Source organism: Mus caroli, unplaced genomic scaffold (genome assembly GCF_978045245.1).
Source record: "Mus caroli unplaced genomic scaffold, Mus_caroli_1 scaffold_13, whole genome shotgun sequence".
In the NCBI taxonomy this organism is placed as follows: domain Eukaryota; kingdom Metazoa; phylum Chordata; class Mammalia; order Rodentia; family Muridae; genus Mus; species Mus caroli.
The window spans coordinates 56,297,405-56,316,953 of NW_028227268.1; the positions used below are offsets into that span (position 1 = coordinate 56,297,405).

The 19,549-nt window shown below is 41.4% G+C and overlaps 1 long non-coding RNA gene across 1 annotated transcript in view; it reads left to right on the forward strand.

Moving 5' to 3' along the window:
- The window catches only part of LOC110304295 (uncharacterized), a 29,253-nt gene extending 23,449 nt beyond the window's left edge, over positions 1–5,804 (forward strand). The window contains exon 3 of the long non-coding RNA XR_002379053.2: positions 5,722–5,804. This is a non-coding gene — a long non-coding RNA (uncharacterized LOC110304295). The remainder of the gene's footprint in view (positions 1–5,721) is intronic.
- The last annotated feature ends 13,745 nt before the right edge of the window (positions 5,805–19,549 follow it).

The following is a 19,549-nucleotide window of genomic DNA, read 5'->3' on the forward strand; positions in this document are numbered from 1 at the left end:
ACCAAAAGACAGCTTAAGGAAAGATGAGTTTATTTTGGCTTACAATTCCAGAGGGATAGCATCTATAATGATGGGAGACTGGTTACATTTTGTCAGCATACAGAGAATGAAAGCAGGAAGCAGGAAGTAGGAAGCAGCTATTATCCTTCAAAGTCCAACACCAGTGTTGTACAAGCAAGCCATCACATCCTGAAGGTTCCATCATGTCCTCCAAAAAACCTACCAACTAGAGGTCAGGTGTTCAAATACCTATTTATATGAGCATTTGAGGGAAATCTCTCATTCAAACCACTACAACCTCCTTCTACTAAGGTCTTCTGGGCTATCACAAGTAATGCCTTATATCCTGCCTCTCCTTAGTATGAAGGGAGGGATACACTCAGCTCTACTTAGCTCAGAAGTAGCCAAGAGTAGTTATTACACCATTCTCCAAAGAACTGAATCTTGAATCACTGAAGGGGGAATGTTATAATAAAAATAAATATTCATGTTAAAATAAACATAAAAATGTTAAAGCTTTGGTCCTTAGCTTTCATAGTTCAAGAAGATGCTATGTGTATGCTATGGAAGAAGAAAAGATTTCAGTGTCTTTTCTTGCTGGAAAACTGTCTGGAAGCTAGTATTGCCTAGCACTGGATCCAGCATGCTGCAATACCAATCTACCAGGCGAGATGTACTCACTGGTGAAATAGCATCATGGAATGTTGAATTTGAAATCTACTTCACAATCAGGGATCTTCCCCTTGTATTGTAAACATGGTCAAAACCCATGGTTAGGAAAGTCAGAAGCACAGGGGAGAACCAATTAATGTTTCATTAAATGGTCATATTATTAAACTGCCTTCTAAATATTATGTTTATAGCCATAGATTTGTGCTGCCTTCAACCTTCATCAAAAAAAGCTTCTTATTGCAGTGGGTAGTGATTAATGAAGAGATTCATTGCTGTTCAGAGTGCTGAGAATAATAGACTTTGAGTGTTCAGTCATAGATAGGGCATCAATCCCGTCACACTATTCCAGGCTCAAGGAGCATCATAGGGATAGAGAGAATGAATGAGCCTGAGAATGGGGAAGAACGCTGCGAAGTGCTGTCCAGTGGACATGATGTGCTGATTGTACATACAAACTTACAGCAGTTATTTTCACCTGCACAGTACCTATACAAGTTTAATCCAGCTAAAAGTTACATCATGGAGGAGGTTGTGTCTTCCAAGTCTCCACTCTAAGCTGAAGAGCCATCTGAGTTTGCCTTCTAATCCTGTGATGTGGACCATGACCAAAAGCAACTGGAATGGAAAGTATTTGTTTCATTCAACAGCTGACATTTACAGCCCATCAGGAAGGGAAATCAAAGCAGGTGCTTGGAAGCATGAACTGAAGCAAAGGCCATGGAGGAATGCTGCTTATTGGCTTGCTCCTCATGGCTTACTTAACCTGCTTTCTTCCACAAGCCAGCTCCAGCTGCTCAAGAGTAAAACTACCCTCAGTGGGCAGGACCTTCTCACGTCAATTGTCAATCAAAAATAATATCCTACAACCTTACTTACAGGCAGTCTAATACATGCATTTTCTCTGGTGAGGTTCCTTCTTCCCAGATGACTCTAGCTTATGTAGGATTGACAAATCAAAATTAAAACAATCAAAAATCATCTTACCAAAGACTGGAGCTATTAGCAGTTGATGGCTAACAATCGTTTCAGGAGTCATCCCAGGCCTGTTGTCCAGGGAGGACTGACACTCCTAATTCTGTGACAAGAATGGATGATAATGGCAATACTGCCCAAATATGAGAGCAGTATATTCTTGAGAATAGCTAGAAGGTGAATCATGCCCAGAAGTTACTATAGCTTATCCCTCAATATAAAAATGCCTGGGAACAGGAAGTGGAAAACTCACCCAGGGAGAAAATTTTTTGCCCTGTCTAGAGCTCTTGTTTAGGAAGTCCAGTGCAATTGATTAACTAGGGACTCCCCAGCCATAGCTCGATGGTATAAAGGCACAGTTTGATGATATCATTTATAGCTGTTGTTAATTGTTCTTCACTTGAAAGCTCATCTAAAAGGACACACTACTGTGCCTGACTCTCTTTATCAGAAACCCCAGTTGAGTCCCTAAACACAGATTCCCCAACCTATTTCTGCTGGATATATGTAAATTTGATGATGTTATCTTTGATTTGCTCTCTCAGTTACAATACTATGGTGAGAATTCTGAAATTTTGGGTTCTTTAAAAAATAGGGAAATATTATAAGAATATGATTTCATTTAAATCCCAGGTGTGGGAATATGGAGCTGCTTCATATCAGCTGACTCTGATTTTCCTCGTGCTCTAACAGAGGCATGGTTTTTCCAGCTGCAGATAATTTCTGCGATTATGCGATATTTGGAAATCTCAAAAGGTTTCAGGGGGTTTATAAATCCTAGCGTCCTAATAAGTGAGGTTGATGATTGTTGGTCAGTCAGGGGGTTGGTTGTGGTTTGTTAGTAGTCATGCTCAAAGAAGAAAATAGTTCAGAGATCTCTATTTCTCTCTCCTCTCTCTCCTTCTCTCTCTCCTATCTAGTGATTGGGGGAGGATGGAACTGGGAGTGGGGGCTGATAAAGGGAAGAGAAAAGAAGAACCCACAAAATAGCAAAAGACTGACTACAGGAGGCTCCAGTTGGTTTGCTCTCTCTGTGTCGTCTCAATCTCTCTGATAGTTGCTATTTGCTCATTTACTTTTGTCTGCTACATGCTTAATAAACGAATCCGTTTCGAACCTAAAGCATGGCTATTGTAGATCATTCTCTGGACCCACGCAGAACAATTCCTCTTTCTGCCTCTCCACCCCAGGTGCTCCTTCCTGTGCCCTTCTCCTTCATATGTGCTTGTTGTCTTCCAGGCAAGGAAACCAATGACAGCTACCTCCAGGTAGCTACAATTGCTCTTGACATCTGCCTCTGAGTGGCTAGTGTTTCTCACTCCACCCAGTGCTCTCTTTGACTTCCACATCACTAGTCAGACCACAGGCCTGATTAGGATGCAAGAATGTGCTCCTTCATCTGAATAACAAGCATGAAGGTGTAATACTGCATGCCAGTCTTTAAATCTCCAGCAGTTTCCAAATGCCCTTAGATTTGAATGGAATAGTATCTCTTCTAATCACAAAAGGTGTTTTCATGCCCAAAGATACATTATAGGTTACATAGTTATGCTATAGTCTTTACAAATCTCCACACCCTAAAACCCCTTCCTGCCTTCCAGAAGCTTTTCTTAGCCCTTACCTTGCCTTAGGTTTCCAGAGCCCTTTGTATCTTACAAGTGAGTGTAAAATCAGATTGTCTTACATTTGTTCATAAAATTTTTTCATCTTTCTTTCAATGAGTGGCACTTAAGATTTATTTATATTAATTTTCTGCATATGAATACTTGCCTTTATGTTATACACCACATGCATGACTAGGTAACATGGGCCAGAAGAAGAATGTCATTGGTGTGTTAGGAAATGAACCAGGGTCCCCTGGAAGTGTAGCAAGTGCTTTTAACCACCTGGCCATCTCTCCAGACCCTCCACTCAGTATTTAATTTCTGAGAATTAGAAGCTTTAGCATAAGAATAACTTCTAATGTGGAGCCTTGAACTTGCCTGTAGAAAAAAAGAATGGATAGATGATAGATAGATAGATAGATAGATAGATAGATAGATAGATAGATAGATAGATAGATAGACAGAGGAGGAATTAGGTGGAGAAGTGAAAACCTACCCACTGTGTCCTCTTTCACCTGCCCACATCCACACTTACCTTAGTAACTCAGAGTGATGTCTGTGCCATAATGCTTGAAACCTTTGGTCACATACATATATTATATATATTATATATTATCACTTTATAGTTTTTTATTGTATGAGTATGCATGTGCAGCCTGTGTGAAGGTCCTCACTTTCCGCCTAATTTGTGACTGGGTCTTTTGTCCACTGCTGTGTATGCCAGGCTGGCTGGTCCATGAGCTTCTGGGGGGGTCCTCTTGCATCTGCCTCTCATCCTGAGGTAACAGCACTGGCACCAGAGTTACCAATGCATACCATAGTGTGTGGGTTTAAGTGGGTTCTGTGGCTTTTGAAATCAGGTCCTCATGTTTGTGTGGCAAGTGTTTCACCCATGGAGCCTCCTTTCCAACCGTGCTTTGTAGTTTCAGAGGTCACAAAATGGTGTACAAGGTGTTTCTCTCCTCCACCCCTATGCCTCAGTTTCCTGATCTCCCTCCTATGACAGAGTATCACTCTTTCTTCCACATTCTTTCCAAATTGCTATATGCATATACCAGCACGTGGTTCGTCTAAAGTCCTTTGTCCCTCTGCAGAATCCTGTGAATGCAGTGTCACCTTTGGGTAACAGAAGCATCCTGAGGGTGACATGCAAGATATAGGGAGTATTCTCCTTGAGGCTCAATTCCAGAAGATAGAAGACAGAATCATCTACTGTATTTCTTAGGGGAACATGAAGTCTATGCACACTTATGTAGGGCTGAGTTTGATGAAGGTAGTGTACATCTCCCAACCCACCTCCCTCCTTTTGTATTACCAGCCTTTGACTTCTCAGTTATTACTTAGTATTAATTACATAGACTGAGTTTTGCAGTGAACTATCTAGACCATGGAGCTTACTCTTTGTAGCACCAGTCCTCTGTTCACCCCAGAAGCTCGCCTGGGCAGCCCCAAGGAGACCTCCACCCCCATCACTCTCCTCCGCCAATTCCAGCTCCAGGCGGATGCTTTGGTTTGTCTGAGCTAGGGTACAGTTTGCAAAAGGCTGTGATTTTGTGGGAGTTGAGACTGTGCAGCATCCATTGTTTCCTGGATTAGAGCTTAGGCATTCCTAGTCACACCCAGGCTCAGGCTCCAGGAGCATGAAGAAACCCTATTTACCAGCATTCAGTAGGCCGCTGGGTGTTATTTCAGATGCAGAATAATTAGCAATATGCCCAAGAAGCAACAAAGCCTTGAATGGTATTTAGTGACAATTATTCAGCCAAACCATTGCTTACTATTATAGGGGCTTATTAGCACCAAATTGTTTCGATAGGAAGTGGCATCAGCAATAAAAATAATGGCTGCAGCTTGCTGTGCAATCCCAGAGTCAGCAGAAAGGGGCTGGAATGTATGCATGTCTCTTTTACATCCCCTAGAAATATGAGGGTACCCACTGGGATGTGTTGGCAGCAACAGGAACTGACTCAGGTGGCACAGGGAGGGGGAAGGCGGGGCTGCTCTCTGCCAATCACTAGTTATTTTCTCTTCAAGTTTGCTCATGCTGGGAAGGACTGCACATACAGAAGAACTTTCTCTGTTTACCTGCACCTCTGATTACCTGTTCCCTGCTCTGTTTACCCCTTGCAGGGAGCAGCACACCAGGCAGGGACCAAGCTAGCATCCTTGAACTCAACTTATCTTTTGGATGCTTGTTCTTCTTGTACCTAGAATGTGACTACGGGAGGGGACTTAACAGAAGTCTTAATTGTTAAAATCAAAATGATTAATGCTCTAAAATGTCTCTTCACTTATACAAGGTCACAACTGGACTAGTCCGAAAATCTGGGCAGATTAGGTATTCCTGTTTTCTACATTTTCTGGGCAGCCCGGATTGAAGCATCTAGTTCCCTCTACGGTGGCAGAGAACATCAGTCTGCAAGCCATGTTTTCAGGCTGTAAGTAACTTGAACACATTGTGGTGGAATTTCAGGGCACGAAGTAGACTTGGAACGTGGTACCTGGAACAGGATGCTTGATTCCATGGCTTAGCATGAATCTATCATCGACTACTACCTTCTCCAGCAGGTGAGCATTAGCGCTTGCACTCAGTTTAGGGCTGTACTTCTCTCAGACTATGGGGGTCACTGGTTGTTTAGGGACCTGGCCCCCTCCTTAAGGGGGCAGTTCTGACCAAGTCTGGGAAAAATGAAAGAAGTGTTACAACAATGGAACTTGAGATTTACATAAACAGGAAAATAATAAACAAATGAAGTATAAGGAGGATGAACAGAGACCCTTATTTTCTGCCTTTTAAAAAAGTCAACTCACATAACCCCTCTCTGAAGGACTGTTGACAGTGACTGGCGGCTGGATGAAGGCCTGCCATGCTCCACAGCAGTGGTGTGACCACTCATCAGTTGCCCATGCTGCAGCGACCAACCCCAACTCAAGGCCACACCGCAAGCTCTGTTTAAACCAGTGGGCAATACACACAAGAAAGACATGAAAGTAGGAAGGGATCTTGGGGGTGAGAAATGTTTTAGCAAGAGAAGGGAGGAGGATCAAATAGGATAATGGGGTTAACTCATTCATTCCATACATTGAATAGATACATTGTATCCATGGATGAAACTGTCAAAGATTAAACCACTGAAAAGATTTACAAAGCTTTGAACATTTTTGCAAGTCAATCTACTTGTTTTCTACAAATAACACATAGCCTATGGAGCGTCTTGAACTGAGTCTACCAAAATTTCAGTGCTTGATTTTCTGGAGACAAAGACTTGATAGAAATATCTAGAAGATTTATTTTATTAAGCTATAGCTAGGTAAAAGAGTAATTCATAAATCGATAAAAAAATCTTTCTATCAATAAAGAGCAGAGGGGTGAAAATAACAAATAAAACACAGACTTAAAAAAAATTGCCTCCAGAACAAAAGTGATGTGGTTGGTTATGCAAATATGTTTGGAAGTTTTGGTAATAAATGCTACATGAGTCTTAGTCTTCTTTGGCTGGTATTACAAAATACCTCAGGGTGAGTGACTAAAATAACAGAAATATAGTTTTTACATGTCTGGAGACATAGGGGGTCAGAGTGGTGAGCTCAAAGGGGGGGTGCTTTCAGGGCTACGTCCTCACTGTGTGCTTACATTTTCCCCTCAGGAGAATATAGAAGTTTTCTCTCCTTTTATCTACTTACAGAATCCCATCTTAAGAATTCTACCTACAAGACCTCCGATAAGGCTAATTACCTCCCAAAGGCCCCATTCCAAATGCAATCATCATATTGCAGGTTAAGGCTTTAACATGAGTTAGGGGAGCTATGATACAAAATACCTTTCGGTCCACAGAGCCAAGAAAAAGAACGTTTCAGAAGGTCAAATGCAGGCCTTTGTTAAATCAAGAAGACTCAGTGTAGACAAGAGGGAAGGCGGTGAAGCACGGGCCGGCTCCTAGAGCAAAAGAACTGCTTCCTTCAGGTTATGGGACCCATGCCGAGATAACCCTTGTGGGGAAGACTGACCGCAAAACAGTTGGCTTCCCAACATCATAAGGGAGCTTCGAAGGGTAGGTGCTGTGACTTTTCAAAATAATAATGCATATTAAAGAGAATGTGAACCTTTTACTCCTAATAACTTTTCTGCTATTCAAAGGCCCATACATACAGGAGCAGCTGGTCAACTTTGCAAGATGGTTCATACTTTGTGTCTGGGGGGATTTACTAGGCAGCTTTCTGTACAAAGCAGCCACGACTGACCTCAGTTTGCAGATACCATCATCAGGCAAAACCCACACCTTGGAAACAATTCCAGCCTTGCTTAGATGGTCTCACTGGGTCTGACACTAAGCTTTTATCAAGCAATGGATTAAAACATTGACTATGTTGAATCAGTTTCGACTCTGCTTGTGTTCTCTCTGCCACTTTTTCAGCTTTTCCAACTTCTGTTAAGTAGAAAGGAGAGCCATGCTGATGTTTTCACAAATTAATAATTAATGCAATACAAGTAAAGGGACAAGTCTCTTGCTTTGTACAAGAGGCTGAAGCTGACTGGATGAGCAAAGTGAAGTACCTGGCAGTCCTTTTGTCCCTGGTCTAACACCTAAGGGAATATAGTTGACTAGATGCTCTATCACACTCTGTCCTCTCCTCTGAAATATGCACATTTTCTTTCATGTCAAAGAGCAAAGTTTAAGAGCCAGGGGGAGATAATCCTAAATTCTACCCATACTGTCTTAGTTTCTGTAGTACTGCTGTGAATAGACACCATGACTAAGGCAACTATTAGAATTGGGAGCTTGCTTACAATTTTAGAGGGTTAATTCTTTATTATCATGATGAGAAGCAGACATGCAAGGTACAGGATCTGTAGCTGAGAGATTTACATCTTGATCTATAGGCAGCAGTTGAGAGAGAGAGAGAGAGAGAGAGAGAGAGAGAGAGAGAGAGAGAGAGAGAGAGAGAGACTGATGTGGGCTTATGAAACCTCAAAGCCCACCCCTACCTACATGTTCCATCCAACAAGACCACACCTATTCCAACAAGGCCAAATTTCCTAATCCTTCTTAAACAGTTCATCAACTGGGGACTAAGCATTCCAATATATGAACCTATGGGGGCTATTCTTATTAAAACCACCATCATAGACCAAACATATAATGGATGAGCAAACTAAAATTTAAAATGGCAACTTCACTGATAAGAAAAGGAACCAGAACAATTTAAGACCAAAGCCTTTAAAAAGTGCCAGTTGCAGAATCTTTGGTTCTACTGGAGCCCTTGGCATCACTCTCAGAAGCACGTTTATGTGACAGAGTCTTACCAGATCCCATGGATTGTCCTCAAGTTGGGGAGGAATATATCTAGAGCACTGGAGCCTCTAGAGTGTATAGGTGCCTAAATCCAGACTGAAACTTCTCCACCACCATGGTCTTGTTAGAGACAGGAAACACATCCAGGAACAGTGGAGTAATTGTAATCAGGGGGAGGTAATTATCATCAGGAAGAAACAAGGATTTAGGAAAACAGAGGACACAGGAAATACGCAAACAAAATCCTATAAGGAAAACAGAAGGGTGAGGAGGAAGAGAAGCCATGGAGTCTCCGAGGGAAAAGTGACCAGCTATGGGCCCTTGTAAACGGAAGGAACCTCTGTACATACAGAACTCCCCAGCCCCCAATCCAGAAAACAGGAGAAATTCTATGAGATAAGAAGACAATTGAGCTCAATTTAAGCTTTTATATAATGAAAGCTAAATTTAATTATTAATAGGAATAAATATTTAGGCTGAGATGACCCAAGAGCTTTTCAATTGTACAAAGAATGCACAGAGGTAGGGGTGAATCTCAGTGAACTAGTAGACGTGGGGAAGTGAAGGGTTTGTGTAGAAGGGGAAAGAGTAGGTATGGAGGTGACACTGTGGATGGGGCTGCCAGTGTGTTCTAGGAATAGCCTGAGGCCAGTCTGCTGGGGTGAGCAGATGAAGCCATGGGAGGTGGGTTTGAGTGAGTTAAAGAAAGTCAAGTAAAAGAAAGCTGATCTCTATCATTTTCTTTCTCTTCTTTCCTTCCTTCCTTCCTTCCTTCCTTCCTTCCTTCCTTCCTTCCTTCCTTCCTTCCTTCCTTCCTTCTTTCTTTCTTTCTTTCTTTCTTTCTTTCTTTCTTTCTTTCTTTCTTTCTTTCTTTCTTTCTTTCCACATACACATGTTAATTAAAGGTACTGAATCTCTCTACATCGTATACTTAGATCAACACAATGCATTATATCATGTTCCATAAATAAACACAATTATAGTAACTTAGTTTTAGGTGTTTGTTTGATTGATTGATTGATTGATTGATTGATTTGTTTGCTTGAGACACGGTCTTACTGTGTAGAGATGCTGGCCTGGAATTCACCTGGGTAATTCAGTCTAGTTTTGAATTTATGATCTTCTTTTGTCCATATCCCAAGAGCTAGGACTTAACGTATGTTCTACTACATTTATTTATAGCTCAGTTTTGCATCATCATTTCTGGTCATAAAGGAGAAAGTATGGGATGCATCATTCTGTTGTGTGGTCCAGGTTGACAAAGATAGTGATGATGAAATGTAGTCATATTTTAAGTATGTAGTAAAGTCTGGGATGACAGAGTTGACCTTAGCTGACAAATAACACCCTGCCATCATAAATATTATAGAGAGGAAAAAAAAAACAGTGACCACAGAGGCCCAAAGCTATGTAGGTGGCAATAATATATGGAAATCCTCCATGAAATAGAAAATAATATCAAGAGCAAATAGAAAAATGCAAAAGATGATGTAGTGAACAAAGAAAATAAGGTATTAGCAAGCCTACAACTAAGGCCTGAGCAAGGCTAAGAATAATTAATTAATTAATTAATCAATGTGACTAGTCAGTTTGGCTGAGTGCCTCATTTCAAACATGTTTAGCACCACATTGTCAGGTAAGGAATGTTTTGACCAGATCTATGGGTGAACTAGTAGTGTATGGTGGCATAAGGGAAGTGTATGGGGGCTGGAGAGATTGTTAAGATAAATCACAAACTTAAGTGGAGAAAGGCTGATAATATCAGTGAGGAAACAGTCTTTGGTATTTATTGAGGTTTAACCTTGGGAGAGGAGAGACAATTGTTATAGAGCAGGTGAATAGAAGGTTAGTTTATGGACATTTGACTTCACACCCAACACAGTGATGAAACAGCATCTCTGTGTGATATTGTAATTTATAATGATATATAATTATTATTGTAAATTATACTATCTATAATTTCCATCTACCTATTCAACCACCTATTCATCTAATGTTCTTTTAAAGATCCCTAAATGTCTTATAATTGTCTAGGTGATAAGGGTTCTGAGAAACAAAAGGATACTTCTTTGTTGTTTATAATAAGCCATGTTGAACCACTCCTGAGTATATGATCTGTTGAATATACCCCTAAGGATTGAAACTGATTTCTAGAAGAACGAGAAATGTGATTTGAGTGCAGAAAATTTCCAGCCTCATGCCTGGGAAGAGTTGAAGTTAGTTGAAGATCAATGATCAGTGATTCAATTGCTCATAACTCTGTAATGAGTCCTTCTAAGAAGCATGAAAGGATCATGTTCCATAGTTAACATCTGGAGGTACTGAGAAAGCAATGTGCACAACAGGTATCTCTGTGCCCTGGTCTAGGCATACTTCAAAATGGCTGTCCTTGAGTACTGTCCTTGATAATCAATGGACAATAAAATCAATTCCATGTTTCCTGGATCCTGTAACCCACCTCAACAAACACTCTAACTTGAGTGGTCGGTTCTGGAATCATCCATATAGACTCAATGAGAAGCACAGAAACTAGTCTTGGATTTGACTGACACCTGAGTTCTGAAGAGGGGCAGTCTGATGAATCATCCCTTTAAGCACCTCCCTTGTGTATGTGTTGCAGGGAGGGGGGTACTTTTAGAACTAAGATGAACTACACCCTCCTAGTGCCAGAAGATTGCTTGGTATGGAGAAAAAGACCCTTCCTCCCCCTACACGTTGGCAACAGGTGTGAAATCTTGATACAAGGACAGAAGAACAGGCCAATATGATAAGGATATGGGTATGCAAGAATCTTCAGGATTTTTAGGGGGAGACACAGTAACTCTTTACAGAACTTAGTGAATCTAAGGAAGAAAAATATTCCTTATCCATTTGGGTTCCCTGTGGATGCTTTTTACATTGTTCATATGACACATTCATTTGTTGAACACTGTCCTGGGTGATGGCATGATGGTGATTTACATTTTCTTCGTATTTTCCAGGATAAAACAAATAAAATAAAAACATATAATGCTACAAACACAACTTGAAGATATTTGCTGAGTTCCCGCCATGTATCAGACAGAATGCCAAGCCTGACCATGGAACAGTCTAGAGACAGCTTCTGCTCCGAAGGATTTTCAAAGAGATGTGTGAACCCACATGGAACAATACAACATAATATGGTGTGATAACAGAAGTGTGCATAGCATGAGATGGGAATACCAAGGCAGCATGTACATGTTCTTAGCTGTGGGAGGCCAGATGACAGATGGAGGTGTGTGCTCTGGAGAAGGAGGGTTGCGTCAAGTGGCTGGACTCCTGCTTTCTCATTTATGACGCAGTGACTAAACATTCACCTCACAGGTTGCACACGAAGGAAGTAAAATGGTATCTATAAAAAGAAAGACAGGCACACAGTGGCATTCAAATTTGGATGCTTTTCTCCTTCCTCTGACTCACATCAGAAGTCTGGAAATTACATCAAGTAGATGTTTCCATTTTTTCCAGGTTAGAAAACAACAACCAGAAACCCCAGAGGTAAATTACTCCCTCAGTATGACTGGCAGAGCCTAGAGGAAATAGGTCTGCCACTACAGTGGATTTTCTTTAAGGTACATGGTACCCACAAGGAGCATGAGGCTTAGTCATACCCAGTTCCCTCTGTGTTGTAATGATGCAGAAAGTGGGTTTTGCTCCTTGAAGAGATACCAGGCTTCAGGTCTACAATGAGCTGATCATCACCATGACCTAGAACAACAATCTCCTTGTCCATCTTTCCATCCCTCTGTCCTCACATCAGTGTGAATCAGTCCGTGGTGAGCAGAGGATCTGGCCTAATCTGTGGGGGCTACTTTTGAATATTCATCATCATCTCATAACAGTGTGTGTATAAAAATTTTGTATATTTTCATGAATTGAGACGTTATGGAGAAGATATACGAGAGAAGTAGTCGTGGGACTGAAAGTCCATTTCCCATGTTCTAACAGATGGGAGAGAGGCAGGAACTTCTAGGCACTCTGAAAATCTCAAGGTATTCAGTGCTGGAAGTCAATGAAGCAACCAGCACAGACAAGCTATACCTCAAGGTCATTTGGGATCTGCCCAAACCAAGCTGACATAGGGGACTCTCCAAACATCACCTGTTAACCATCCACTGCAGATTGATTACCAGTAGAGAGGAGTCCCATGTGACACTTGTTACACATGGTCCCACTAGCCTACTGTGTTGTATAAAAAAACTTGGTTTATGTATTAGCCATGTTCAGTGTTAGGCAAAACATCTGTCTTTATTTATTAAACATGGAATGAAGACTGTAGGGGTCCTTCTGCTTTCTGCAGTTCACTAAGCCTAAAGAAAACACAGCTCCTTGTCTGGGCTACTCTAGGTATTCATCTGGTGGAGTCCCTTGGAAATTAATCCATCATCACAAGAGGCTGATTTATAGAACTGTGGAGGCCAGAATGATTCTATAGTCTGCTTAGTTTTTTAATACAAGCAATCATTACTTGTTTAGCACTAGGCACAGCTAAGATTTAGTCCCATCTTTCAACACAGAATAATGAAAAGGATACTAACTCTGTAAGTACATTAGTAAGGTATGGTGGTTGGGCTGAGAATGGCTCTATAGGCTCATAGGCTTGAAAACTTGGTCCCGGAGTGGTGGAACTGTTTGGGAAGGATTAGGAGGTATGGCCTATAGCGAAAGTGTGTCACTGGGGTGGGGTCTGAGGTTTCATAAACTCACATGTAGTGATGAATTTTTAAACCACTTGAGATCCTGGTGGCTCATGAGCTCACTGTACCTGCGCAAGAGCTTTGGATTCATCAAGACACACACATGCAGTGATATTTTTAGTATGCCTTGACTAGCTCAAAGGCTGGGCACTTTCAAACTTCCCCACAGCTAGCATATGCTCCCTCTGGTATTCTCAAATTAATATTTACTAAATCTATATTTTATATCTGCTACCCCAGATATGATCGTGGGAGTGGCCCCTGGGACCACTTTCCCAGATTCTTTTCTGTCAGTGAGCCTTTAAGTCTAACCTTTCTGCTTCTCCCTCTTAGTCCTTTGTTGGGAAATCTAAAAATCCTGCCTTTGTCTCCCTGCCCAGCCATTGGAAATTGGCACCTTTATTTCCCAATCAAAACCAGCTGGAGGCAAGCTTCCTTTAGCCTATGTGCAGGACACTGTAAACAGGTTTTTTTTTGGTAACATAATTGACATGAGAACACAAGCCTCTATACTCATACCATTCCCAGTTAGTTCTCTCTCTCTCTCTCTCTCTCTCTCCCTGTCTCTGCTGTTTCTTTTCTTGTCCCTATACCTCTCTCCCTCTCTCTCTGCCTCATACTGTAGACAAGGATGTAAACTCTCAGCTACTGTTCCTGTGTCTTACCTACCTGCTCTTTGCCATGCTTTTTACCCTATGGTCGTGGATTCTAACCCTCTGAAACAACAAGTACCCAAATTAAACACTCTCTTTTATAAGTTGCTTTGGCCATGATGGTTTATCACAGCATTAGAAAAGTAATTAAGACATAAGGCTAAGAAACATCAAGTACTTTGGCTTCTAAATTATATTGGCCCACTGTCCCTTGGTCTGGGAGGTCTCTGATCATTAGAGGCCAGATGATTCCTCAATTAGGCAATCACATGTCCCTTTAGAGTTATGTTCCTCCTGTTGTAAACATAATTGGATGAAAGTCAGAAATCAGCTTCTTAACACATTTCAGGCCAATGTCATAAGCACGGTAAAGTCAGGGAATATGTCTCATCAGTACAAGTGTTACTTCTAAGCACTGCTGTGTTTAGGAGCATTCAAATTGCCACATTACATTAGCTCATTCATTTTTTACTGTCAGTTTTTGTTGGTGGTGGTTTTCTTTCTTTCTTTCTTTCTTTCTTTCTTTCTTTCTTTCTTTCTTTCTTTCTTTCTTTCTTCTTTCTTTCTTTCTTTCTTTCTTTCTTTCTTTCTTTCTTTCTTTCTTTCTTTCTTTCTCCCTTTTTTTTGAAAGGGTCTTATTCCATAGCTCAGATCGACCTCAAACTCCAAATCCTCCCGCTTCAGCCTCCTGAGTACCGGGATTGCAGTTGAGAACCACTATACCCAGCTCAGAACCCAGCCTCTTAACACTTTGAAATAAATACTCTCAACTTTCTTGTTATGCAGATAAGTAAATTAAGTTCCTGTATATCACTCATCTTAACATAGGCACACACTTGCTATGTGTTGTCCCCATACACATTACAACAGTGTTTAGAGGCTTAAGATAGCCATTTACTATCTCATAGAATTTCCAAAGCAGTATTCCAGGAGCTGCTTCATTGGATGCTTCCAGGTTAGCGTCTATCCTGATGTGGCAAAATGTCTGTCAGCATCACCCCAAAACTTGACCAGCGTGAGCAAGCTAATTGGTACTACTGAAACAGAGGAAGGAAGTCTCTGTTTCGTACTACTGAGCCTCTCTTGTATATCCTACTAATGTTTTACAAACATTATGTTACATTATGTTTACATTATGTTTTGGTCTTTTGCTTGTTTGTTTGTTTGTTTTTCAGGGAGAGAGAGAGAGAGAGAGAGAGAGAGAGAGAGAGAGAGAGAGATGGAAGCTATAGTTTCTTTATAACCTAATCCCAGAAGTCACACCATAACCTTACAATAGCGGCTCAGTTTTCTTTCTCCTTTTGCACAGCCCAGATTCCTCATCAGGAAATAACATCCCCCACAGTGGGTGGGTCTTCCAACATCAATTAACATAATCAAGATAATTTCCCACGGGCAAAACCAGAAGCCCATTTCCTTGGTGCCTCTAGCTCCTTCAGGCCTACAATTAATAGTTACTATTCACCGGTCTGTGTTTTGTTAAGCTGGATGCTTGGCCATTCCGGGATATTGCCTCCCTAATGAAAACATCCCAAAAGAGTCCACTATGTTTGATGGTCATGGAAAAGCAAATAATAACAAAGCACGGGGAACATCATTGCCCCTGGCGCTTCCCATTAAGCTACTACCATAATTCTCCCATCATATCTAATGATGAGACTCAGAGTAATTAAATTATTTGCCCAAAGTCTCAGAAGTGAAATCAAAATGATCTTTCTGTGTGTGATTCCTGTGCACAGTGAGTAAATAAGAGTGAATGGAAGCTCCTTACATGAAGTGAGAATGACGTCAGGGGAGCTCTAGCCTGTGGCTGAAAATGAGGAGCAAGAGGCATAAAAGAGAGGCAAGAGGCCTGGAGTTAGAATTGTAAAGCAAGCTGCTGCAGATAAGAGAGATCGCTACCCAGCTGTCCTGCTGCCAAACTCAACAGCAGGATAAAATCTGAGAGTGAGAAAAAGGAAAAAAAATGCTCAGGGTATGGACCATATCGGGTCAGCAAATGGATCCGTTTCTGTTAAGCTCAGTGGGTTTATCTTTTTCTAAGACACTGTTTTGTTTTCTTAAAGGCAAGGAAACTAAAGAAGAAAAAGTAAGAGAGAAAACTTGATCTATGAGTGTCAAATCTAAAGGGCAGACCCATTGATTTATCTAAAACTCAGTCTAGGCCTAGCTCGACCTAGACTATAGGGGGATTTCCTGCCATTAGGTAAAAGCCAGCATTCCTCAGGAATTTGTGAATCTGGTTCCCATCTGCCCCAAGGAGTCGTTCCTCTTTCCTCTGGCAAAAGGGACATATGCTCTTCACTAACATGTACCTGGGGTTCCTATAAGCATTTCAAGGTTCATACCTTGAAATCATAGTTCTCTTGTCTCTTTCTCTACCCTAAACTCCTCCCAGCTCATGGACTCTCCTCACAGCTGGTTATTCTTCTTATAGCCTGGCTATTCTCTCTATCATTATGTTCTCTATTCTCTATTCCCTGCTATTCTACTCTCTCACAAATAGCCCTGACCATGTCCAGTCTGCTGGCTATGTTCAGTCTACTTCGCTCTACTCTGGATTCCTCCAGATGCCTCTGGCTGTTCTTTCTTTCATATTTATAAAAAGACCTTCCCCTATTATGGAAAAGTCACATTGGCAGGTTTTGTTTTATATTTTTTAAACTGAATTCTTGCATACAATGAGCATCTTTCTAGGCAAGGCATATGTATATGTATATATGTATAGATATATGATGTATAGATATATGATGTGTGTGTGTGTATGCATGTATGTATGTATGGTCCATGATTCGCTGAAGAATGCTATATACCCTGGACTCAAATAGTATGTAAACACAAAGAGTCTTTTAGTCTGCAAAAGTTCAGCATACTGTAGTCTACAAAGATGGAGAGACCTGAAACTGAGCTCAAAGGCCTGATTTAAAGCACATTAGAGGAATTACGGGGGGGGGGTAGGTGACCTCTATCTTAATCTTGGCTCTATCTCTAGGGACATTCCAAAACCATTGCTGGGGCCTGGAGGGCTGGAAACTGTTGCTAAGGAGGTCTGGAAACTGCTGCTGATCCATTGTCCTTGTCTCAGGCCAGGTGGTGGGGCAGCTTCTGAGGTCTGGATTTGCCTGAACTTGCACTGTTCTTGGAAACAGAGATTTAGGCCTAGTCTCCCGAACTGCCAATTTGAAGCCTAGCCAGTCTCAGGGTGTGTGTGTGTGTGTGTGTAGGAAATACCCTACAACCAAAAGCATTTTAAATAGCACCCATGTTTGTTTTCCTATTATTACCCCATTACCCATGGTGTAACTAATACATGGCTTTACAGATGCATATCCAAACCATTCAATAATCACAGAGAGTCAGTGGGCATTTACTTACAGCACACCAAGTAGTAGAATGTACCTAGAAACATATGTTCATTGCCCATACCCTAGAAAAGTTTAAATTTATAGAGAAAGTCTCACCCAGAGAATCCTCTGCAGGATATGTGCAGGCAAATTGCTTACTGGCCATAAGCTTAGGCAGAGGACCTTAGTATATTTGCTATGAGTGCAGAGATAGTGGGGGAAGAATGAATTAGTAGAAGGGAAGAGATTTGCATCTGTTCATGATGGTCAAGTTTGGATTGTACTCTTTGTGTGTTTATTTAGATTTAAAAAAAAAAAGCAAATCGAAAGATATAGATGTCTATGTTCTTGAGTTTATTGAAGACAAAAGCCCAGTATACAATTGTATGAGGAGGATTACAGTAAGACAGGGCAGGAGGAGCCAACAAAGGATGCATCACTGCAATCAGTGCTGTAGAGAACTCAGGTCCTTTGGTTTCTTGGAGCTTCATGCAAACAACTTCCTAGATCTCCCTTCCTGAAGAATAGGAGTGACATCACTCGGCTGGTTTTCAGGCTCTACGGGCTGAACATTAACCTGAGAAACATCAATGCCTGGTCCTTTCTGACAGACTCAGGTATCTTCTGGTACCCTTTGTTTCATTGTCGTTGGCCAGAAATGTCCCAACAGTGCCCTCTGCTGAATGAGACTATTGGACATTGAGCTGTTTAGGTGAGGCAGCCTATAAGTAAGGGAGCAGTTCCCAAGTGCGTTAGTTACTTCTCTATCACTGTGACCAATAACTGACAGAAGCAACTTAATGAAGAAATAATTTAATTTAATTTATATAAGAGCTACTCTGTCTAGATGGGGGAGAGTATAGAGAGGCACAGCTCATATCTTAGTGGACCAGGGCACAGAGAGATCAAAAGCTTCCCCTGGCCTTAACTTTTTTTTTTTTTTTAAGATTTTTTTTCATTTACATTTCAAATGTTATCCTGAAAGTCCTTTATACCCTCCCCCGTCCTGCTCCCCAATCTACCCACTCCTGCTTCCTGGCCCTGACTTTCCCCTGTACTGGGGCATATAAAGTTTGCAAGACCAAGGGGCCTCTCTTCCCAATGATGGCCTACTAGGCCATCCTCTGCTACATATGCAACTAGAGACACAAGCTCTGGGGAGTACTGGTTAGTTCATATTGTTGTTCCTCCTATAGAGTTGCAGACCCCTTTAGCTCCTTGGGTACTTTCTCTAGGTCCTTCATTGGGGGCCCTGTGTCCCATCCAATGTGAACATCCAATGTGATACATTTACACAATGGAGTACTACTCAGCTACTAAAAACAATGAATTTATGAAATTCTTAGGCAAATGGATACATCTGGAGGATATCATCCTGAGTGAGGTATCCCAATCACAAAAGAACTCACTTGATATGCACTCACTGAAAAGTGGATATTAGCCCAGAAACTTAGAATACCCAAGACACAATTTGCAAAACACATGAAACTCAAGAAGAAGGAAGACCAAAGTGTGGATACTTCGTTCCTTCTTAGAATAGGGAACAAAATACCCATGGAAGGAGTTACAGAGACAAAGTTCAGAGCTGAGACAGAAGGAAAGAGCATCCAGAGACTGCCCCATCTGGAGATCCATCCCATAAACAACCACCAAACTCAGACACTATTGCATATGCCAGCAAGATTTTGCTGATAGGACCCTGATATAGCTGTCTCTTGTGAGGCTCTGCCAGTGCCTGGCAAATACAGAAGTGGATGGCCTTAACTTTTGAGACCTATCCCAGTGGCCTACATTAGTCAGCTAGGTTCCATGTTCCAAAAGTTCTAGAACTTCCAAAACAACCACCAACAGCTAGGAACCAAATATACACACATAGGGTGAACACTTCACACTAAAGGCCCAATGGTAAGGGTTAACCTGCAGAGAATCAGAGAACAGCCTGTGGGAATGATTGAGAATAGATATTGCATGGGTAGTGGTATGATCCATACAATACATTCTCTAAATGTTCTCATAGTGTTGGCAACTGAAAGACAGGCTGGGTAAACCCTCAAACTCTGGAGACCTGGCTATCTGATGCATGGCTATACTACTAGGCAGAACTGCTCATGGGGTTGGGGTTGGGGATGGGGAGAGGGAGGATGAACCCATGAGTTATCTTGGAATAAATAAACCCAAAGCACAGACTTCATGTCCCACTTTGTGTTCAGGAGTTTCCTGAGGAGAATCTTGCATCTTGATTTACCCTTTCTCGAACCCTCCATCCCAAGAGGGTGTAAGATGGGAAATACA